Source organism: Mesocricetus auratus, unplaced genomic scaffold (assembly GCF_017639785.1).
Source record: "Mesocricetus auratus isolate SY011 unplaced genomic scaffold, BCM_Maur_2.0 Super-Scaffold_4256, whole genome shotgun sequence".
Taxonomy (NCBI): Eukaryota; Metazoa; Chordata; class Mammalia; order Rodentia; family Cricetidae; genus Mesocricetus; species Mesocricetus auratus.
The window spans coordinates 133,009,778-133,034,774 of record NW_024429182.1 but is presented as its reverse complement, the minus strand read 5'-3'; the positions used below and the strand labels follow the sequence as shown (position 1 = coordinate 133,034,774).

The window sequence follows — 24,997 nt, the reverse complement described above, 5'->3', positions numbered from 1 at the left end:
TAGCCAGTAGGGCAGCAAGATAGGTGGGACTAGGAGATGAGGAGGATTCTGGGAAAGGTAGGCAGAGTCAGTTGACATGTAGGATGCCAGAGGAGTAACAGGTCTCCAGACCTTTCTCCAGTAAGAGAAGACCACGTGGAAATACTTAGATTAATAGAAGTGGGTTAGTAATTAAGACAGAGCTAGCCAATAAGAAACCCAAGCAAACAGTCAACAGTATTATAATTAATATAAGTCTTGTGTGTTTATTTGAGGCCTCTGAGATGACTGTGGAGCCAGGCGGGAAACATCGTAACAGGTGGTTCCCTGTATTTCTGCTCCACTGGAAAAGCAGGTGTTTGGCTGGGAGGTGGTGGTGCCTGCCTTTAGTCCCAGAACTCAGTAGGCAAAGGTATGAGTTTGAGGTCATCCTAGTCTACAGAGCTAACTCCAGAACAGATAAGGCTACACAAAGAAACCATGTCTCAAAAGGAAGGGAGGGAAGGAGGAGGAAGGGAGGGAGGGAGGGAGGGAAGGAGGAAGGGAGGAAGGGAGGGAGAGAGGGAGAGAGGAAGGGAAGTAGAAAGAAAAAGAAAGACAAGTAGTTGTTCATTTAAAGTTTTCCTGTTGGCTATAAAATATATAACAAAAAACAACAAATATTAAAGAGAATTGGAGAAGAGAGCCCACTCATACTGGTTTTGAGGGTATGAGTTAGTTAAGCCATTATGGAAGACACTTTGGAGGTTTTTGAAAAAAGCTAAAAATAGGACTACCATATGATTCTACGACTCCATTATTGGTATGGACAAAGGAAATGAAAGGAGTTTGTCAAAGATGCATCTACACTATTCATAATAACAAAGATAGGAGGTCAGTACAAGAATAGATACATCAAAAACTGTGTGTGTGTGTGTGTATGTGTGTGTGTAAGGAAGGCACTAAGGGCTTAAGCTATATATAAATACTATCTAGCCTTGAAAAACAGAGGAAATACTGCCATTTGTAACATAGATGGACCTTTGAGTGAAATGAAATGAGCCAGGCACAAAAAGACAAATGCCATACGACCTTGCTCATGTGAAAATCAAAAACAGCTGAATTCTTAAAGAGTTGAATTGTGGTTTCCAGAGACTGGACTGTGAGGGTGACACATGCATAGGATGCAGCATTCCGGGCAGACAAGGAGTCAGTTGCTGGGCTCTTGCACTGTGTGCTGTCTGACAGCCTGGCCATGCACTTCCGGGCAGACAAGGAGTCAGTTGCTGGGCTCTTGCACTGTGTGCTGTCTGACAGCCTGGCCATGCGCTTCAAAGCTGCCTAAAGTAAACACAAAGAAAGAAAACAAGTCATTCACTGAATGATCAGCAAAGGTTTCCCAGAGAAGAAAGGCTCAAGAGTACCTCTGCTGATGGGGTTCGGACAGAAAGAGAGGCAGTCGGGCAGAAGGAAGCAGCAGATTCTCTGTGGAGGTACAAGAAAGATGCCAGGAGGTCACTGTGTTTGAGTGTCTGCATCTCAGCACCTGCTACCTGTCTTTGCCACCTCCAGACACCATAGTGTCTGTGTGGTCAGTGAGGCAACACCCCTCCTCCCTCCGGGGCCACCTACTTGGCAGCTGCTGTTTATATGATACCTAATAATTTCTAGTGTCCAGGCCTTGCTCTCGACTGTAGCCCTGTTGTGGTCCTATGGTTTGTCTTTAGAACAATGTCACCTTAGGACAGCGAGAGCCTATGGATCCCTAGAGAATTTTAAGGGATCTGTCCTCTTTCCTCCTCACTGGGACCCTGAAGAAATCCAAGTCTTGTGGTAACAGAGAGGTGCGTAGAGCAGAACTGGAGGGGCTTCCAGGACATGGATGGACTTGTGTGGAGAATGGAGGCTGGGGAAAAAAATCTGTAATGTGAGCATTAGTGCTGGAAGTCTGTTCTCACCAGAACTCCTGGAAGCACCCTATGTTCACAGTCTCCGTCAGGCACATTCCTGGGCCTGCGGTCAACTTTGGGGCATTGAGAGAAACAGCTCTTATCACCTAATGTACAGTGTCTTCAGGTTATGCCTATCCCAGCCAGCTGAGTTGCCCTGTAGAGATAAAGCCAAGGCTTCATGGTTTGTTTTGTTTTATAGCAGCACTAGGCACACACAGGCTAAGCCAGTATTAAGCTATACCCCTAGCTAACAGGTTATTTGGGTTTTATAGCCCCTACTTTACCTAGGACTAAAGTGCACACGTCACCCTTCCCCTAATGCTGACTGATGCTCTTTCCTCTCCCAGCCCCACCCTCATCTTTCTCCTGGTCCAAACTTCTTTTTAAATCAGTGGGTCTTCCCTGGGTTCCTCTTTGGGGAACTGGAATTTTGAGAGGCACTTCAGCCCTCTGGGTCTCTACATAATTCAACCCAGATACACTCTGGACTCCCAGGGTCTTACAGTGCAGAGTGAACCTGCTCTGTCTTTACAGAAGCCATTAGGCTTTTTCTGAATTTAGATTTCCTGTAAACTTAGCCAGAACACATTACAGATTTGGATTCCATTTGAGAACCAGAAACAAAAGTGAATCCCAGCAGGCCTGAGGCCTTTAATGATTTGTTTTTCTATGTCTTCAAAATTCCTGTTTATTTAATTTATTTTTCTGTTTGGTTGTAGTTCATTTTTCTACTTGCTTGTTTATTTTCTTCTACTCTGTCTTAGAATTCTCTAAATATTTTGGGTGCTATTTCATGAAACTTTTTTTTTTTTTTTTTAATCATTTTTTATTTTAATTTTAAATAGCTTGTTTCACATGTCAATCCCAGTTCCCTCTCCCTCCCCTCCTCCCGCACTCCCCTTCCACCCTCCCTCCCACCCTATTGCCAAATCCCTCCACATAGGGGATGTCTAGAGTCTATCATTTCACTCTTGGTAGGGTCAAGGCACTCCCCTAAGAGTCCAGGCTGAGAGAGCATCTCTCTTTGTGCCATAGGCACATGAAGACAGATTGTATACCAGGGATAGACACTGATCCACAGCTCAGAGCCCCATAGGTTGCCCAGGCCTTCTCACTGACACTCACATTTGGGGGTCCAGATCAGTCCCATTCTGGCCTCCCCACTGTCGGTCTGGGGTCCAAGAGCACTCCCCTGTTCAGATCAGCCGTCTCTGCTGGTTTTGCCAGCCCATTCCTTGCCAATTTGCTCATCACTCCTCTCTCTCTGTCACTGGGTTCCTTGGGTTCAGTTCCGTGCTTAGTTGTGTGTTTGCCTCTGCTTCCATCAGTCCCAGGATGAAGGCTCCCGGATAGTTATAGACATCAAGTTCATTATCAGGAATGGGCATTCGAGGTGGTCCTTCCACTATTGCTTAGCTTGCCAATTGATGTTATACCTTTAGATCACTCGAGGTCACTCTGGTGCCTGATCTGTCTTCGATCCTATGATTCCCTCTTCCCCCTATTTTACCCCCACCCCCTCAACTTCCTGTTCCCCCATGACCAACTCCCTTCCTCTTTACCCCCTCTACTCTTCCCAGGTCCCACTACCCCCCCCCTCGCCCTGTTCCCCATCCATTCAGAGGATCTTGTCTCCATCCTCTTCTTTTGGGTACTATGCATATATGCATATCTTTTAGGTTCTTTCCTGTTTCCCAGACTCTCTATCTGTGGAAGTGCAGACTGGCACTATCCTGATCCATATTTAAAATCCATATATGAGTGAGTACATACCATGTTTGTCTTTTTGCGACTGGGTTACCTCACTCAGGATGGTTTCTTCCAGTGCTATCCATTTCCCTGCGAATTTCAAGATTCCATTGTTTTTTTCTGCTGAGTAATACTCCATTGTGTAAATGTGCCACATTTTCTCTATCCACTCTTCAGTTGAGGGGCATCTAGGTTGCTTCCAGGTTCTGGCTATTACAAACAATGCTGCTATGAACATAGTGGAGCAGATGCCCTTGTTGTATGAACCTGCCTCATTTGGATAAATGCCTAAGAGTGGAATTGCTGGGTCTAGTGGTAGATTGATTCCCATTTTCCTGAGGAATCTCCATACTGATTTCCAAAGAGGCTGTATGAGTCGGCATTCCCACCAGCAATGGAGGAGTGATCCTCTCTCTCCACATCCTCTCCAGCATAAATTGTCTTCGGTGTTTTTGATTCTAGCCATTCTGACAGGAGTAAGATGGTATCTCAGAGTTGTTTTGATTTGCATTTCCCTGATGGCTAAGGATGTTGAGCACTTTCTTAAGTGTCTCTTGGCCATTTTAGCCTCCTCTACTGAGAATTCTCTATTTAGCTCTGTACCCCACCTTTCAAGTGGATCCTTTGGTGTTTTGGAGACTTGTTTCTTGAGTTCTTTGTAAATTTTGGAGATTAGCCCTCTGTCAGATGTAGGGTTAGTGAATATCTTTTCCCATTCTGTGGCCTGCCTTTTTGTCTTTTTGATTGTGTCCTTTGCCTTACAAAAGCTTTTTTTTTAATTGAAATGTATCACTTCTTTCTTTCCCTCTTCTCCCATCATCCCTCCCATGCCCTTCCTTCTCAAATTGACAGTCTCTTTTCCTTTGATGACTGCTGTTGCAATCCATATATGCACAATTATGAATGTTCAGCCTGCTAAATTCATTCTCTGTTGTTGTTTGTGTGTCTGTAATTTCAGAACTGACCACTTTGTGCTGGGTAACTGATCAGAGGGTTCCTCTTTGAGACAGGTTTATTCATCGTCTCTCAGCAGTCACCAGTTACCTAAAGTTCTTTGTCTAGGGGTGTGCCCTGCCACTATTGAGACTTCCCCCTTCCACATTAACATGTCTACTGACGTTGTCATTGTCCAGGTCTTGTGGATGCAGGCGTTTCTGGGAGAAGCAATCGTGATTTCTGAGCAATAGATGCGGGAACTGTGGTGCAGACATACCCACTGGCACTGGGGTCCCCACAATCTGTTGATCCCTGCATTTTGTCTATTGTGGTTTTCTGTAACAGTCCCCATTCACTGTAAAGGAGAACTTCTTTGATGAGGGCTGAGAACTACACTTACCTATGGGTTTAAGGCTAACATTTAAAGGGTACTTAGGAATCATGCTGGTCAAGCTGTCTTTTAAAATCCATGACCTTAAGAACCCCAAGCTGTTGGCTAGGTTCCTAGCATCAGGTGTCATTTCCCTCCTGTTGAGTGGACCCTAAGTCCAATTAGACAGCAGTTGGCTACTACCAACACATGAGTGCCACTTACTGTACCTTCGTGGATATCTTCCCATGCTGGTCATTGTTGTGGGTGCTTCTGTGTCACAGCTGGGTAGGACTATTAATTGCTTCTCTCCCTTGAGAGCTTGCATAGGACTTTATGGTACTATGATAACTACACTGAAGGAAGGACGCTTTCAGGTTAGATCCAGCCAAAAACATCCAATTGTTTGTCATCTGTGGAACGACATTTAGGTTGTTTCCATTTTCTAGCCATTGTGAATAGGATGGCAATATATACTTCTGAGAAAGTCTGTATGGAGTAGGATGTGAGTCCTTTGGGCATATGCCAAGGAGTGGTTTAGCTGGAACAGGTGGTAGATTTGCTTTTAGTTTTTAGTTTTTGAGATTTCCCCATACTGATTTCCAGATCAACCACATACGTTTGCATCCCTGCCAACAGTGAAGGAGAGTTCCCTTTCCTCCACAACCACACTGGCATTTATTTTTAGTTGCTTCTTGAATTTAGCCATTCTGACTGAGCTGAGATGAAGTATCAGGTTGTTTTTTCACTTGCATTTTCCTAATAGCTAATGATGAGAAACATTTTTGAGGTATTATTAGCCTTTTAAAAACTTCTCTTGAGAGCTCTCTATTTAAACCCCAAGCCTGTTTTTTAGTTGTGTCATTTGTTTCCTTGACTCTTTGTGTTTTGTATATTATGGATAGTAATCCTCTGGCACATGTATAGCTGGCAAAGATTGCCTCCCATTCTATAGGTTTTTCTTCATTTTGTTGTTTCCTTAGCTGCATGGAAGCATTTTAGTTTTATGAGGTCACATTTATCAATTTTAATCTTAATTAATAGCAAAGAGGTTCATATTCTGAAAGTTCTCTCCTATCTTAAAGGATACTGCCTATATTTTCTTTTAGAAATTTTAGCTTTTGGGGTTTCAAATTGATGCCTTTGATCCCTTTGGAGCTAATTTTCATGCAGGGTGGTAGAGTCAGTTCTAAAGTCGTGTTCTGCATGATGACACCCAGCACCATTTGTTGAAGATGCTGCCTTTTCTGTAATGCATGTGTTCGTCGAATATCAGATGGCTGTAGTTACATGTACTCATGTCTGTGTCTTCTGTTTTATTTCACCAGTCTGTTTTGTGCCAGTACCATATTGTTTTTATTACCGTAACTCCATAATGTATCTTGAAGGGAGGATGATAATCCCCCCAGTATGATTCTTTATATATCTGGGATCTTTTCTAGTTCTGTTTGAATTTTGTGATAGCTTATTTTTCTCGTTCTGTGAAGGATGCTATGGTTATTTTGACTGGGATTGCATTGGACTTTAAATAGCTTTTGGAAGGATGGTCATTTTCACAATATTAGTTCTTCTGACCCATGAAAAGATTTAAGAAATATTGACTGTAGTTCTATGAAAGTCTGACAGAATTCTTTGGTTTTACGAGACAGGGTTTCTCTGTTTTGGAGGCTGTCGGTCCAACCTGGCCTCGAACTCACAGAGATCCGCCTGCCTCTGCCTCCCGAGTGCTGGGATTAAAGGCGTGCGCCACCAACGCCCGGCTCTGATAGAATTCTTGTGGGAACCTATGTGGGCATGGAAATTTTTTTAGCTAGAATTTTTTTTTTTACTATTCTAAGCTCCTCCTTTGTTATGGGTCCTGTTAGATTGTTGGTCTCTTCTTGGTTTAACTTTGATAGATTGAAAGAATCAAGAATTTCATTCATTTTTATTTGTGTTTAGATTTCCCAACTTAATGGATTATAGATTTGTAAATCATTACATTATAATATCCTGTATTTCTTTGGTGTATATCATAATGTTTCTCTATTCATTTTTATTATGTCAAGTTGAGTCATCTCTTTCATTTGGTTAGTTGGATCAAGAGTCTGTCAATTTTGTGTCTTCTCGCAAAGAACCAACTCTTAGATACTTTGGTTCCATGAATTGTCTTATTTGTTTCTATTTCATAGAATTTTGCTCTGATTTTAATTATTTTTTGCCATTGACTGGGTTTGGATCTGATTTGTTCTTGTTTTCTCCAAATTCTTGAGTGGTAGCAAGTCACTTGCTTGTGCCCTTTCTGATTTTTTATGTAGGCACTTAGGGCTAGAAACTTCTTTCCTTCTTAGAGCTACTTTCAGTGTGTCCCAGAAGTTTTGTGTTGTGCTTTCATTTTTTACTTAGTTCCAGGATTTTCTTTTGTTTTGTTTTTTCAAGACAGGGTTTCTCTGTGTAGCTTTGTAGACCAAGCTGACCTCAAACTCACAGATATCTAACTGCCTCTGCTTCCCAAGTGCTGGGATTAAAGGCATGAACCACCACTACCCGGCTAAATATTTTTATTTCTTTGTTGTTTTCTTCTTTGACTCTTTCATCATTCTGTAATTGCCACAGGTTTACTGGAATTTTGTTTGCTGTCAATTATAAGATTTACTGTATAATGGTCAGATAGGGCACCTGGAATTATTTAAGTTTTCTGTATTTGCTAAGATTTGTTTTGTGTCCCAACATATGTTCTATTTTAGAAACACTTCCGTGTGCTACTAAGCAGAAGTTATATTCTCTGGTGCTTGGATGGGATGTTCAGGAGAGGTCTGTTAGGTCCGTATGTTGTAAGATGTCACTTAACAATGAGGTTTCTATGTTTACTTTTTGTCCAGGTGCCCTCTATCTATTGGAGAGAGTGGGGTATTTGAAGTTACCTATTGCTGGGTTTGTATTAATCTGTGTTTTTAATTCCTTTGTGCTACTTTTTATGAAACTGGATACACCAGAGTTTGATGCACATATGTTTAGGTCAGTGATGTGGTTTAGGTTAATTGTCACTTTGATTAGAACGAAGTGTCCCTATGGCCTCTTCTGATTAGTTTGAGTTTTAAATATGTTTTGTCAAATATTAGGATTACCATGCCTGCTTGATTCCTGATCCCACTGACTTGGAATACTTTTTCCCATGCTTCCACTTTATGGCTAAGATGGGTTTCTTATAGACGACAGAAAGATGAATTTGTTTCTTAATCTGTTCAGCTAGCCTGTGTCTTTTAACTGGGTAGTTGAGGCCATTGATACAGTTATTGCCGAAAGGTGTGTGTAGATTGCAGTCATTTTTTTTTCTGGTTTGCTTAGTTGTGCTTTATATTCCATTAATCGTGGCTTTGTTTTCTTTCTAGACTATCTTGGCTGTGTCTTTTCCCCTCTTTGGTTCTAAGTGTTACTCTCAGTATTCTGTTTAGTTGGTTTCTGTTGTTGGATTTGTTTTCCTTTATACCTGGTAATGGCAAATGGTTTTGCTGCGTGCAGTTATCTAGGTTGGCAGGTGTGGTCATTTAGGACTTTGAGTGTATTACTCATTTTTTCTGGCTCTTAGAATTCCCATCAGAATCAGCTACTATTCTGATAGCTTTCCCTTTATATGTGATTTGTGGTTTTTCCTCTGTTATCTATTAAAGTTTTTTCTTTGTCCTGTGTATTTAGTGTTTTGACTGTGATATGCCATGAGGAGCTTCTTTTCTGGTCTTGTCTAGTTGGGGTTCTGTATGTTTCTTGCATATGATCTTCTTAAAGATCTGATCTGTGTCATTAACCTGGGATCCTTCTCCCTCATCTATGCCTATAATTCAAAGGATTGACCTTTGGATAGTGTCCCATTTCCTGCAGGTTTCTTTCCTGTGCTTCCTTAAATTTTTCCATATTCTTTGCTTATTTGATCTAGATCCTCTACTTTATCTTCAGGTCCTGATATTCTGCCCTCTGCTTTCTTTATTCATTCTTCTTGTCTTTCCCCTGAGTTTTCTAATTGAGATATTTTTTCAATTCTATCTTCACTTCAGCTTGTTCTCTTTTCAATGTTGCTATATCTTTGTTAGAGTCAATGTTGAAATAGCCCCTGGATTATCTTTGTTATTTCATGCATGTATGTACTAGTATTTCACTTGACCACCACTCAGAAGTTTATTGTTATCCTCTTGGTGTTCAATGAAGTGTTTGTTCATACCTTCTTTAAATTCTTTGACTTATTCCATAAAGTTTATCAATGTCCTTTTAAATATTGTGTCCTGGGGTTCCTCTAGGCAGTTCTCATTGGAGAACACTTCTATAGGACTAGTGGTTTGGTGAGAGATGTGTGGTCTTGGTTACTCATGTTGGCTTTGTTTTTGTTATTTGGCCTGGGCTTATGGAGTTCTTTCTTTGGTTGTATGGCTGGTAAGACCATCTGCATGACTTTTAGTGGGCCGGTGAAGGGGATGCTTGTCCTGAGCAAGGCCAGAGAAAGATGCTTTATAAGCTATTTAATTGGACCAGGGAAGTCTCAAGCTTGTCCTGTGGGTGCATAAATAGCAATCGGAGAGGGGGGATGAGAGAAGAAAGGCGTGTCTTACCAATCAAACATGGCTCTCAAGGAAAGCAGGTTTGACAGCTGAGAATCCAGAACTAGCTCTCTAGTGTGGAGATGGTAGCGCTTGGGAGGGCTCATGAAAGGGTGGGAAAGAGAATAAGCAACTTGCCTGGTGCAAGTGGTTCCTGAACAAACCTTGTTTTAGGCTATGGGTTTGGGGCAATCACAGGTGGGGGCAGCATGGGACAGGAAAGGGAAAAAGTGACTTACCTTGCAAAGGTTACTCGTGAACAAAATGGTTGCTGTCTCTTAATCTGATATGTGTTTTGTAAATGTTCCCCAGTGTGTGGCTTCTGCTCACTGTCTTCATAGTGCTTTCCATGAAAGCCAGTTTTCTTTTTTTGACTTTTTATTATTATTTTTATTTTTAAATTTAAATTAGAAACAAGGTTGCGTCACATATCAATTCCAGGTCCCTCTCCCTTTCCTCCCCTCCTCCTGTGCCCTCCCACCAACCCCCCCCCACCCCCTGCAATATCCCCTCATTTCCCCAGGGAGAGTGAGGCCCTTCATGGGGGTGTCCATAGTCTGTCATTTCATCCAGGGCAGGGCCTAGACCCTCCCCAAGAGTCCAGGGTGAGAGTGCATCTCTCATGAAAGCCAGATTTTGTCCCTCCCATCTGCCTGTCTTTCCTGCCATACCAAGAAACAGCTGTCAAAATCAATGTTATAAAGCTTTCTCTGGGTTTTCTTCCTGAGAGGTTTTTTTCAACTATTATTATTATTTTATTGTCGTCGTTGTTACTTTAGACTTATTATTATTTTATTTTTATTATTTTAGGCTTTGCATATAGGTATGCTGCATATAGATATGCTAAGTAAGGCCCTAACTTCATATTTTTCTTATTGATACCTAGTTTTTCCTGTAGCCAAAACAAAACTGTCTCTTCCTCATTGAGTTGTCTTGGCAATTTCATCAAAAATTACATGCCATCTAAGTGGCAGCTGACTTGTGGGTCCCCTGCTCTCTCAGTGGTCCATAAGTGTGTCTTTGTCCCGAACCATGCTGTTATCTACCAGAGATTTCTAGTACACAGAAATTTGATGTGAGAACTCCAGTTTTGTTCTTCTTTAGGACTGTTTTCTGACTATTAGGCTTCATTCTCTTGCACTTGATCTCTATTTTATTCTTCTGGTTTTTATTAAATAGCTCCAAAGATGCATTGCCTACAATAGCCATTTACAGAGAATTATTCAAAGGCTTCCTGTAATGAAAAAAATAGAAATTATTCATGCACAGTTAGCAAAAGTCCTGAAACATAATAATGTGCTACAATTATAAACAGGGCTGAGAAGCTTAAAACAACATTTAAGTGATCCCTGAGTGGCGGGAGAGATGGCCCGGGAGTCAGAAGTGCACATTGCTCATGTAGGACCTAAGTTCAGTTCCCAGCACCCATGTCAGGCAGCTCATTAACCACCTGTAACCACGGCCCCAGGCAATCCAATGCATATACCTAACACACAGGAACAGACACCTAGATATACTTAATTTTGAATAATGATAAAATAAATCTTCAAAGCACTTTTTTAAGAGGTAGAAATAAATCCTGGTGGTTGTACAGTGACCACCCCACTGTGTTGGAAGGGGTGGTCACTTTGTCATCCTTCATGTGCATACTGACTCATTAAGACTTTTTTCCTTTGGTTTTTCGAGACAGGGTTGCTCTGTATTGCTTTGTAGCCTGTTCTGGAGCTTGCTTTGTAGATCAGGCTGGCTTCGAACTCACAGAGATCAGCCTGCCTCTGCCTCCCGAGTGCTGGGATTAAAGGCGTGCGCCACCAACACCCAGCCCATTAAGACTTTTAGTTCCCACTGCTGATACATTGAACAATCTCTACCCTTTCTTTTCCAGAGTTCTCAGGGGCTAACTGGGTTCTCATACCTCCCCTGTGGCAGGAATGGGCCATTTCCAGCAGGGACAGTGCCATGTTAATCCAAATGCCTGAGTGCCACTCACATCCAAAGAGCAAGGAGTCTGAAAAGTAAGTTCTATGCTGGGGTCCTGGTGGCAGGGTGAGGGGGCTAACAACATATCCAAAGACCTCAGAGTCCTGAGAGCAGAGCACCAGGAGATGGGGGTCAGACACTGTGCAGCATGCTACCCTCCCACAGAAAGACATTGAATAGGTCAGAGATATCTTTGATGTTGCATCAGAATTTTACTGTAGAATAGCTTTATTCTTGAGAAGAACGTGACAGTGATGACTGACAAGTAGCATGGTGTACCCTAGTGCAAACTGGCATTTTCACTATTGCAGCTAAGATTAATTATGTGAATATTAAAAGTGTCAAAAGCAAAGAAAATGGGCCTTGTTGTCTTTTTTTTTTTTTACTTTAAATTTAGATTAGACACAAGGTTGCTTCACAAGTCAGTTCCAGGTCCCTCTCCCTTTCCCTCCCCTCCCCCCGTGCGTTCCCCCCAACCCCCCCCAATATCCCCTTATTTCCCCAGGGAGGGTGAGGCCCTCCCTGGGGGTGTCCATAGACTGCCATTTCATATAGGGCAGGGCTTAGACCCTCCCCCAAGAGTTCAGGGTGAGAGTGCATCTCACATTGGTGGATAGGAGTCCAAAGTCCGTGTGTATACTCCGGATGAGTACTGATCTACTGCCCAAGGCTCAATAAATTACCTAGGCCTCCTCACTGACACCCCCATTCAGGGGGGCTTGATCAGTCCCATGCTGGATTCCCAGGCTGATGCCTGGGATTCAAGAGTTAACCTTTGTCAGGTCAGCTGTTTCTGGGGGTTAAACCAGCCCAGTCTTAATCCCTTTGGTCATCAGTCCTCCCATTCTGTTACTGGCTTTCTTGAGTTCAGCTCAGTGCTTAGCCATGGGAGTCTGCCTCTTCTTCCATCAGCCACTGAATGAAGGTTCTGTTTCCCAGACTCTCTGGCCATGGGATTGTAGGCTGGCACTCCCCAGATCTATGTCTAAAATCCATATATGAGAGAGTACATGCCATGTTTCTCTTTTTATGACTGGGTTACCTCACTCAGGATGGTTTCTTCTAGTGTCATCCATTTGACTGCAAATCTCAGGATTCCATCGGTTTTTTTTTTCTGCTGAATAGTACTCCATTGTGTAAATGTACCACATTTTTTCTATCCACTCTTCGGTTGAGGGACATCTAGGTTACCAAGTTCTGGCTATTACAAATAATGCTGCTATGAACATAGTGGAACAGACATTCTTGTTGTATGAATGGGCGTCTTTTGGATATATGCCTAAGAGTGGAGTTGCTGGGTCTTGTGGTAGGTTTATTCCCATTTTTCTGAGGAATCTCCATACTGATTTCCAAAGTGGCTGAACCAGTTGGCACTCCCACCAGCAATGGAGGAGTGTTCCCCTTTCACCACATCCTCTCCAGCATAAATTGTCATTGGTGTTTTTGATATTAGCCATTCTGACAGAAGTGAGATGGTATCTCAGAGTTGTTTTCATTTGCATCTCCCGGATGGCTAAGGATGTTGAGCACTTTCTCAAGTGCCTCTCAGGCATTTTAGACTCCTCTATTGAAAATTCTCTATTTAGTTCTGCAGCCCACTTTTTAATTGGATCCTTTGGTGTTTTGGAGACTTGCTTCTTGAATTCTTTGTAAATTTTTGAGATCAACCCTCTGTCACATGTGGGATTAGTGAATATTTCTTCCCAATCTTTGGGCTGCCTTTTTGTCTTGATGACTGTGTCGGTGTTGCCTTACAGAAGCTTCTCAGTTTGAGGAGGTCCCATTTATTAATTGTTGATCTCACTGTCTGTGCTAGTGGTGTTATGTTCAGGAAGCTATCTCCTGTACCAATTCATTCAAGGGTACCACCCACTTTCTCTTCTAAGAAGTTCAGTGTGGCTGGATTTATGTTGGGGTCTTTGATCCATTTGGATTTAAGTTTTGTGCATGGCAATAAACATGGATCGATCCGCATTCTTCTACATGCCAGCCTCCAGTTATGCCAGCACCATTTGTTGAAGATGCTTTCTTTAATCCATTGTATATTTTTAGCTTCTTTGTCAAAGATCAGATGTTCGTACGTGTGTGGGTTAATACCCGGATTTTCAATTCGATTCCATTGGTCTACCTGTCTATTTTTGTGCCAATACCAAGCTGCTTTCAAGACTATAGCTCTATAATAGAGCTTGAGGTCAAGGACAGTGATGCCTCCGGACGTTGCCTTGTTGAACAGGGTTGTTTTGCCTATCCTGGGTCTTTTGTTTTTCCATACAAAAATGGTTATTGTTCTTTCAAGGTCTGTGAAGAATTATGCTGGGATTTTAATGGGGATTGCACTGAGTCTGTAGATTGCTTTGGGCAGGATTGCCATTTTTACTACGTTGATCCTACCTATCCAAGAGCATGGGAGATATTTCCATTTTCTGAGGGCTTCTTTAATTTCTTTCTTTAAAGATTCAGAGTACTTGCGATACAGGTCTTTCACTTGTTTGGTTAGCGTTACCCCAAGGTTTTTTATGTCGTTTGGGGCAATTATAAAGGGTGATGTTTCTCTGATTTCTTTCTCTGCCCTTTTATCATCTGTATATAGTAGGGCTACTGATTTTCTTGAATTGATCTTGTAGCCTGCCACTTTGCTGAAGGTGTTAATCAGCTGTAAGAGTTCCCTGGTAGAGTTCTTTGGGCCATTGATGTAAACTAACATATCATCTGCAAACAGGAAACCTCTTCCTTCCCAATTTGTATCCCCTTGATCCCCCTTTGTTGTCGTATGGCAATGGCTAGAACTTCAAGTACCATGTTGAAAAGGTATAGAGAGAGTGGATAGCCTTGTTTTGTTCCTGATATTAGAGGAATTGCATTGAGTTTCTGTCCATTTAGTTTGATGTTGGCTGTATATAGCTTTTATTATGTTTAAGTATGTCCCTGTTATCCCAGATCTCTCTAAGACCTTTATCATGAAGGGGTGTTGGATTTTGTCAAAGGCTTTTTCAGCATCTAGTGAGATGATCATGTGATTTTTGTTTTTCAGCTTGCTTATATGGTGGATTACATTGATGGATTTTTGTATCTTGAACCATCCCTGCATCCCTAGGATGAAACCTACTTGATCGTGGTGAATGATTGATTTGATGTGTTCTTGGATCTGATTTGCCAGTATTTTATTGAGTATTTTTGCATCAATGTTCATGAGGGATATTGGTCTGAAGTTCTCTTTCTTAGTTGTGTTTTGTGTGGCTTGGGTATCAAGGTTATTGAAGCCTCAGAGAAAGAGTTTGGCAAAGACCCTTCTGCTTCTATTGTGTGGAATACTTTGAGAAGAATTGGTATAAGCTGTTCTTTGAATTTCTGGTAGAATTCTGCACTGAGGCCATCTGGACCTGGACTTTTTTTGGTTGGGAGACTTTTGATGACTGCTTCTATTTCCATAGGGGTTATAGGTCTATTTAAATTGCTTATCTGTTCTTGATTTAGTTTTGGCAAGTGATAGCTATCCAGGAAGTCGTCCATTTCCTTTAAATTTTCAAATTTTGTGGAGTACAGGTTTTCAAAGTATGACCTGATGATTCTCTGAATTTCCTCAAAGTCTGTTGTTATGTCCCCCTTTTCATTACTGATTTTGTTAATTTGCATGTTCACTCTCTGCTGTTTGGTAAGTTTGGACAAAGGTTTGTCTATCTTGTTGATTTTCTCAAAGAACCAACTCTTCATTGCATTGATTCTATGTATTGTTTTCCTAGTTTTTACTTTATTGATTTCAGCCCTCAACTTGATTTTTTCCTGGCATCTACTCCTCCTGGGGGAGTTTGCTTCTTTGTGTTCTTGAGTTTTCAGCTGTGCTGTTAATTCTCTAGTATAACTATTCTCCAGTTTCTTCATGTGAGCACTTAGTGCTATGAACTTCCCCCGTAGCACTGCTTTCAAAGTGTCCCATAGGTTTGGGTATGTTGTATCTTCATTCTCATTGAATTCTAGGAAGTCTTTAATTTCTTTTTTTATTTCTTCTTTGACCCAGGAATGGTGCAGTTGCGCATTATTCAATTTCCATGATTTTGTAGGTTTTCTGCAATTTGTGTTGTTGTTGAATTCTAATTTTAATCATGTGGTCTGATAAGATGCATGGAGTTATTCCAATTTTTTGATGCTGCTGAGGTTGGATATGTTGCCAAGTATGTGGTCAATTTTTGAGAAGTTCCACGTCATGGTGAGAAGAAGGTATATTCTTTTTTATGTGGATGAAATGTTCTATAGATGTCTGTTAATCCCAGTTGGGTCATTACTTCTATTAGACCCTTTGCTTCTTTGTTGAGTTTCTGCCTGGTATTCCTGTCTTGTGGTGAGAGTGGTGTGTTGAAATCTCCCACTATAACTGTGTGGGGCTTTATATGTGATTTAAGTTTTAGTAATGTTTCTTTTACGAATGTGGATGCCTTTGTATTTGGGGTATAGATGTTCAGGATAGACACTTCATCTTGGTGGATTTCACCAGTGATGAATATGTAATGGCCTCCTTCATCTCTTTTGATTGATTTTATTTTACAGTCTAGTTTGTTAGATATTAGGATTGCTACCCCTGCTTGTTTCTTGGGTCCATTTGATTGGAAGATTTTTTCCCAACCTTTAACTCTCAGGTAATGTCTGTCTTTGAGGGTGACGTGTGTTTCTTATATGCAGCAGAAGGAAGGGTTCTGTCTTCGAATCCATTCTGCTTGCCTGTGTCTTTTTATGGGTGAGTTAAGGCCATTAATGTTGAGGGATATTAATGACCATTGATTGCTCATCCTTCAATTTGCAATGGTTGTTATTGGTGGAATTATGTGTGGAATTTCACCCCTTTGTTCTTTTGGCTGTTGATAGAGAGGGATTCTGTAATGCCTATGTTTTTCTGGTTGTAGTTAACTTACTTGGGTTGGAGTTTTTGTTCCAAAACTTTCTGTAGGGCTGGGTTAGTGGACACATATTGCTTGAATCTAGTTTTGTCATGGAATATCTTGTTTTCTCCATCTATAGTGATTGAGAGCTTTGCTGGGTATAGTAGACTGGGCTGGCATCCATGGTCTCTTAGTGTTGGTAGAATATCTATCCAGGACCTTCTGGCTTTCAGAGTTTTCATGGAGAAGTCAGATGTAATTCTTATAGGTCTGCCTTTATATGTTACTTGGCCTTTTTCCTTAGCTGCTCTTAATATTCTTTCTTTATTCTGTATATTTGGGGTCTTGATTATTATGTGGCGAGGGAACTTTTTTTGTGGTCCACTCTATTTGGTGTTCTGTAAGCTTGTTGTACCTTCATTGCCATGTCTTTCTTAAGGTTGGGAAAGTTTTCTTCTATGATTTTGTTGAATGTGTTTTCTGCCCCTTTGAGGTGGTTTTCTTCTCCTTCTTCTATACGTATTATTCTTAGGTTTGGTCTTTTCATGGCAATCATATTTCCTGCATGTTTTGTGTTAAGGATTTGTTGGACTTAAGTTTTTCTTTGGTTGATGAATCTATTTCTCCTAGTGTATCTTCAACACTTGAGATTCTCTCTTCCATCTCTTCTATTCTGTTGGTAATGCTTGTATCGGTAGTACCTGATCGTTTGCCCAGCTTTTCTATTTCCTGTCTATCTTCAGATTGTGTTTTTTTATTGTCTCTAGTTCAGTTTTCAACTCTTGCAGTGTTTGCATTGTTACTTGCAATTTTCAGTTTATCTTTTCGTCCATTTGTTCTCTTTTATGAATTTTTTGGTTTGTTCTTTCTTCCATTTCTTGCATTTTTTGGTTTGTTTTTTCTTCCATTTCTTACATTTTTTGCTTTGTTTTTTCTTCTATTTCTTGCATTTTTTGCTTTGTTTCTTCCATTTCCTGCCTTTTTTGGTGTGTTTCTTCTTCCATTTCCTCCGTTTTTTGGTTTGTTTTTTCTTCCAGTTCTTGCATTTTTTGGTTTGTTTTTTCTTCTATTTCTTGCATTTTTTGGATTGTTTTTTCTTCCACTTCTTGCATTTTTTGTATTGTTTTTTTCTTCCATTTCTTAGAGGGATTTTCCTATATTCTCTTTTAGGGCCTCTATCATTTTCATGAAAGTGGTTTTAATGGCATTCTCTTCTGCTTTGTTTGCATTAGAATGTTGGAGTCTTACTGGTGTGGAGTCTCTAGAATCTGGTGGTGTCATATTTGTTTTTCTGTGGCTGAGTGTGTTTTTGTATTGTCTCTTTCCCATCTCTTCTTCTAGTGGGTGCAGAAAGAGCCCCTTACTGGTCTGGTCTTTAGGGAACCAGAGTTCCCTTTTTGTGGGTGCTAGCAAGTCCAATAATCTGGTAGTTCTTCTATTCCTTGTCCTCGTTCTGGTCCCGTGGGTGGAGAAGAAGACCAGGAATCTGGGGCGCTTACCCTCCCACCTGGTCCCCTGGACCCTTTGCTGGATCCTGTTGTACCTGATCCCGCCAGAACAGCTGCTCCCCTGGTCTCCCTGGCTCCTCTGGTTTCCTGATCTCGTTGGTGGGAGAGAAGTCCTGGAGTCTGGGGTGTTTGGCTCCCACCGGGATTGGAAGCTCTGTGCAGTTCCCAGGCGATCTCCAGGCCCTGGAACACAGGCCCAGAAGCAGGGCCTGTTGTACTTCGGGCCTTGTTGTCTTAACACACTGTTTTCATTTTAATGTTTCCTTTTAATACTTGTCCAGAATGACAGTTTCTTTCTAGCCGACATGAGCAGTGGCTTTTCATCGTATAACTCTTGGGATATACACACTTTAATTTGCCTTACTGCATATTATTAAGAACTTCAAATGTACAGAAAAATCTAAAGAACAGGGCAGTGATAACTCCTAAAATCTTTACCCATGCTTACTGATTGGTTACAGAGGGAGAGATTACCATGTGTGCCCGTGTGTTCAGACTCTGTATCAGAAACATTGGAAAGCAAGCTTCAGGTCTGGGTATCCTAGCTCACAGTGGTCTCTACAAAACCAGACCAGCATTCTCACTGTGAAATCTGAAACACTGAAAAGCAGTGTAACCCAGTGTATTGTCCCAATTCAGATGTCCTTGATTGTCTGGGAAATAGTTACCATCACTGTTTTTTTTTCTCTTGTCTTCCATGCATTGAAGCTGAGTACATCTCTACCATTCTTGTTTCTGCCTTGCTTTTGTTTGCATCTTTCCTGATACTTCCCCCTTCATCCCTTATTTCATTGATGTTTTTCTTATTGTTTGTTCACTTTAGCCCTAAAGATTCAGCCCAGGACCTCCTGAATACTAGGCAAGGTGTGTATGACTGACTTGCTTCCATTGCAAGAAACAAGTTTGGGTGTGTATGCGTGCGTTTTGTTTTATTTTGTTTTGCATAGCTAGGACCAAAACCTGGAACATATGCATGTTAGACACATTCTAGCCATGGACATACACATGTTAGACACATGGTCTGCCACAACACCATACCTATGTTCCCATTATGTTGATACTGTTGAAAAATCTAATCCACTTACCTTGTTAAATGTTTCTGATCCTAAATGCTTGGAGTCTTTCCTCCTCCTTAGACTCAGGTTTGCCTGAACAACCAATCAGGGTGCACTGCTTCATCTGACCTGCTAAGAAACGGTCATGTGATGTTCTCTTGGCTAAAATGGCTTCTGACAAAGATCCCCTTTAAAAATTGCCTTTTGCCGGGCGTTGGTGGCACACGCCTTTAATCCCAGCACTCGGGAGGCAGAGGCAGGCAGATCTCTGTGAGTTCGAGGCCAGCCTGGTCTACAGAGCGAGTTCCAGGACAGCCTCCAAAGCCACAGAGAAACCCTGTCTCGAAAAACCAAAAAAATTGCTTTTTATATTTCCTGTAATTAATAAGCTTGGCAAACACATGGTAGTGGTGTTGCACTCTTTAATCCCAGTACTCTGGTGGCAGAGGCAGAGGGATCTCTGTGAGTTTGATGCCAGGACAGCTAGGACTGCTACACAGTGAAACCCTGTCTCAAAAAACCAAAATAATAATAATAATAATAATAACAGCAACAACTTTGGCAAATGTTGAGACCCTGTGGATATTGTCTTCTGGGGTTAATTTTCACTGGATAGCTTTAGCAAACCTCCATGCTCGTAAGGAATTATTAACTGACCCATTAACCTGGACATTCCACATCCTCTCCCATCTCATACTTTTTATGCTTTTGCGATCACCACAAAGGAGGGCATGCTTTGATGGTCAAGAAAAGGAATGAAATGAGACCATGGTGTGCGTCTCTTTTCTGACACAAACAAACCATAACCCTAGATCAATTTCCCGTTCTCAGCTTCCAGTGTGTCCTTAAGCTAAGTGATACTGTAGAGGCCTGTGGCACTGGGAGGAGCTGTGTTCTGCCTCACAGAGCTCTGGATATGAGCTATTATGAGTAACAGGGAAGATGGGCAGAGTGCCAACACGATGCCACACTTCTGCTAAGAATTTTTAAACAGCCCTTGGCAAAAGTACAAAGGCTCCTATGATCTTAATGGTCACATTTTAAAGCCCTACATTTCAGAGATTCAAGGAGAAACCTAGTCACCACAACAGGGAGAGTTTGTCACTGCAGTGTCCTGGTAAGGTGCACTGCCGTTCTGCTTCTTTCCAGTTTACTAAGTCACATCGAGTCAGCCTCTTTCTATTCCCAAGACTCCCTGATCTACTGCCACTTGGCTTCTCCGTCACCAGTCATAACTGGACGTTTGTCTGAAGAGTACTAACTTCCTCCTGTGTGAACTAAGTCTGTGGTTTTGTGTGTATTTCTCTCCTTGCAATGAGTCTTCTTTGAAAATGTTATCAAGAAAACAGCTGTGTGAGTTCAGGCTGCTATAGAAGTTACACTGTGTATTGCCATGTGTGTGTCCTTGGGTTTCTATTGCTATGAAAAACACCATGAGGAAAACCAACATGGGAAGACAGGGATTTATTTCATCTTACACTTTTAGGTAACAGTCCATCACTGAGGGGCATTGGGGAAGGAACCTGGAAGTAGCAACTGAAGCAGAAACCATGGAGGAGTGCTGCTTATTGCCTTGTTCACCATGTCTTGCTCAGCCTGCTTTCTTGTACCATCCCAGGGCCACCTTCCCAGGAGTGGCACTGCCCACAGTAAGCTGAGCTCTCCCATGCCATTCATTAATCAATAAAATGTCCCACAGGCTTTCCCAGAGGAGAGTCTGGTAGAAGCCTTTTCTCAATTGAGGCTCCTTTTCCCCAAATGACTCTAGCTTATGTCAAGTTGACATAAGGCTAGCCAGCACAATGGACCCCTTGTCAGTTTGACACACAAACACATCAATATTTGATTAGAATCACTTCTTTCTCATTTGTCTCCAATACAGTGTGTTAATAATAGTATCATAATGTAAACTATTCCAACTTTTTAAAGTCCCAGTCTTTAAAAATTCAAACACATTAAAGGTTCAGTCTCTTTTAAACATACAAAGTCTCTTTCAAAGTTCAAATTTCCTCTAAAATGCCAAAAGAAACTTAAATTATCTAGGGTCTCTCTGAAATTTCTAAATCTTTATAAGATTTCAAAGTCCCTAAACTGTGGGCTCCTGTAATATAAAAAATAAAGTATAGACTTTCCTTACTCTAAGAGGGAAGAACTAGGGCATAGTTATACTCAAAGCAAAACCAAATTTTGATGATGAAAATGGTTAAGGGTTTCACGCCTGGCACCCATGATTCTCAGGGCTCCAAAAGGCCTGGTCAGTGTCACTTCTCTGGCTCTCCATCTGCAGCACACACAGCTGATCTCATTGTCTCAGGCCAGCTCCACTCCACACATGCTGCTGTCCTTGGCTGTCACCCATGGGACTGGCCTGTCCTAAATTAATGGTCTCCACTGCAGCTGGGTTCTGCCTTCACCAATAGCTTTTCCTGGCCTCTTTTCAGGGACTCTGACTCTGCCACACAGTAGCAAGCTTCAGATGCTCTCCATGACTCCTTCATTCCTGGGGCCTCTACTGTAACTGAGGCTGTACTTCTTTTTACTATTATTATAAAGCTGTTGGCCGTTTGTCTGGGGTTTCTTATTGGCTAGCTCTGTGATAATTATTAACCAATATGCATTTCCACATGGTCTTGGCTTACTGGAAAAGGCCTTTGCCTTTTACATAGTGACTGCTCAGAGTCTCCACAGAGAAGAGAGCTGTTAACTGTTTATTTCTGCTTATATCCTGATTCTGGCCAGCTGGATCACTTTCTGTCTGTCTGTACAGACCTCCAGATATCTATGGTTAACTAGTGGCAAGTATCTGCCCAGCTGTCACTTTCTGGGATCACATGATGACTCCTCTCTGCCTACACTTCCCAGAATCCTCCTCATATCCTAGTCCCACCTATCTTGCTGCCCTATTGGCCAACAGTGTTTTATTCATCAATCAATAAGATAAACATATATACAGAAGAATATTCCCCATCATCTCCTCTTTTCTGTCTAAATAAAAAGAAGGGTTTTACCTTTAACATAGTAAAATTATATATAGCAAATTAGTTATCAAGTAAGAACTATAGTTACAATATTTAGTCCATTAACATTTAGCCAGATTTAAAGAAAATATTCTATCATCTATTCTATCTTTGTGAGTCTAATGTCTTATATGTGACTTATCTTTCATCATAACTAAGGAAAACTATAACCATAACTATCTGTCTTCAACTCCATCAAAGACAACAGAAGGATAATATATAAATTCTAGAATTGACAGAGACATCTTGCTACCTGGACAGTCATCCAAAGTTCTTCTGTAATGTTGGAGCATCCATCTTTAGCCCATAGGCCATAATGTGTCTGGCAGACTCTACAATGAAGCAAGAACTCTTCAGACTGTTCCATTTAGTTTTGCAAGTTCAGCAGTCACTTTCCAGTGGGTGGTGCATGTCCAATTTATACAGCATACAGTCAAACAGTCCAGACAAGAGCAGTTTCTTGCTCAAATGACTGGTCTTACTATATCAAAAGCAAACTCCATAACAAGGTTCTTCGATGCCCACCTTTCTCTGTAAATTAATTGGTATTGCCAGGAGCAATACCATTTTAAATGCCATATTCTGTAGGTCTTTGAAAGGTTTGAAGACTATCTATCCATCTCAAATATATCTCTATATATCTAGAAAACCTAATTAGCCTAACTATAAGTTTTGACTATCAGAGGTGACTATATATAATCTGTATTTAATTATGCATTGCATTTTAAAGATCTGTATAAACACAATAGCTAAACAAGAGGAAAAATATGCAGATAACAACATTTGCCTTAAATTTGTATCAATAAACCAAAATCCATACCAATGCAAAGTATTCATTTCTATATCATATTCCCCCTTTTTCCTTTATAAAGAGATTGGTTGTGTTCCTTAATCATTTATAATCAACCAAATTTAAATGAAAACAAACATTTATAAACAACTTTTGGGATTTGGGTTGTTGTTCTCTCCAAACTACTTCCTACTGTTTGGGAACGCTGTCATGGGAATCATTAGAAAATGCAGAAATCTTGCCAAATCAGGCTGTAGTAGTCTTCATTGCTGCATCATCTCAGCTGATTTGGCTGTTGGATTACCTGGGCCACTGCTTCCGGTCTTGCTTGATCAAATCATATTAGTCTGGAAGGAATTCACAGCTTTTCATTTTCTATGGAAACAAAAATAAAGCCTCTTTTCCAAAGTAACATGTCCTTAAATTTAAATTTTGAAGTCAAGGCATTTTTAAAATATATAAATTGAATGAATCAGGCAGCATTTATAATCAAATATCTGTTTACAGCTTTTGTTTTTTCTTCAGTAACCAAAAAAATTCAAAGACAACAGAATAGCATATAGTATCCAGACTCATTATGTATTTTCCATCTTTATGTGGTTTTATTATTATTATTATCCTATTTTTCCTTATATTTTTAAACACAGTGTAAACTCTTTAGAGGTGAAGGGACCAGACCCTCACTCAGCCCCCTGCTTTAGCAGCCATGACAGCCTACAGAAAGACATGTAGGTCCCTGACTAAGTACATGACAAAAAGAAACGCCAGATCCCCTAGTCTCCTAGATACTTGGTTCCTGGGAACTGTTTGGCCACAAAAGAAACTCCAGGGGAGACCAAAACCTCCCCTGTTGTCTCCAGGATACAGTTGTGAAAACTATTGATATCTATGTACAACAGGCCACCTGCAAGTAACAAGACAAAGCCATTGGAACCACAGAATGTTCCCTTTCAGCACTGACCTATGAGAATAATTGGTACACAGGTATTCCATGCCAAAATATGACTTTGAGAAATTCTCCTAATTGTTCCCAAATGTCAACCAATCAGAAACCAACCTGTACCTACTGATGTAATCATGGAATTTTTGTGTTTAAAACCTAGCAGTAAACAGAGAACTCCACTCCCTCTAGAAGCTGCTGCATCAGCTTGCTAGATGGGTTCCCTGTCATGGTTGCATGAACAATAAAACCTTACTTTTACAGTTTGGTGGATCTGTGTCCCTGGCAGTCTTTGGGGATCTTCACGACTTAGGCCTAACAAGAGGTTTGCTACATCTGAATATGTCTTTACTGAATATGTTTATCTTTTATCTGCTAAACAACATTGCTAAAATTAAAGTGGCAACCGTTTTAGCCTCTGGCTTTCCAACATAGCAGGCGTAAGTTAACTGCCAGCACTGGGAGTTGAGCTCACTGCCTCTGACTCTTAAATCTTTATGAGTAAAAGCTAAATCTGCCATGCAGCATACTGTTCACTGCTGCCGCCAGCTTCCTGTACACACCATTTTTGTTTGCAGGTTTTTCTTGTTTGTTTGTTTGTGTTTTTGTTTTATGCTGAATCAGGAAACCTCCCCTAAAGTTGCCGAGTGAGTCTCTGATCGTCTCTAGCAAAACAGAACCCACCTGGAAAAAATGCTGCTGCCAAGAAGCCATGCTTGTCTCTGTTCTTTTGTTTCTAAAATCCCCTTTTAAGCTTTTGTCAGATTGTCATTTTGTAACATTAGTTTTCTTCCTGCCAGCCTGATCCCAGAGCCTGGTCAACCCCAAATGAACACATGAGACTTATATTAATTATGAAACTGTTGGCTGTTTGGCTAGGGTTTCTTATTGGCTAGCTCTGTCTTAATTATTAACCCATAACTACTAATCTGTATATTTCCACGTGGTCTTGGCTTTCCGGGAAATGCCAGACCTGCAACTCCTTTGCCTTCTACATCGTGACTGCTCAGCATCACCACAGAGAAGAGTGAGGTTATACTTTCATCATTGCCCTATCTTCAGAGATTCCTGCACTGCCACACAGCACCAAGCCCCAGCTGCTCTCCATGACCCCTTCATGTCTTCAAAACCATTATAACCTGAGAAACTTTACATATGACTGAGTTTGGCTTCCAGTAATGGCCTTGGCCCCTTCTGGAACCCAGCATCAATTGTCCCAGCAAAGCAAAGGCTTCACTTTGGTAGTTATTAATTCAAAATATCTCCCAAACTCCCATGTTAGGGTCTTCATTTCCTGATGAAA

General features: G+C 41.1%; 1 protein-coding gene across 3 annotated transcripts in view; it reads left to right on the top strand.

The window, feature by feature from the left end:
- The window catches only part of Otud7a (OTU deubiquitinase 7A), a 356,745-nt gene that overhangs the window by 168,329 nt on the left and 163,419 nt on the right, over positions 1-24,997 (top strand). For 2 of the 3 annotated variants that reach the window (XM_040730940.1, XM_040730942.1), the window contains exon 2: positions 11,419-11,548. The exons of the other annotated variant lie outside the window; for it this stretch is intronic. The gene's annotated coding sequence lies outside the window, so the exon portion shown is untranslated. The remainder of the gene's footprint in view (positions 1-11,418; positions 11,549-24,997) is intronic. 3 annotated transcript variants of the gene reach the window in all.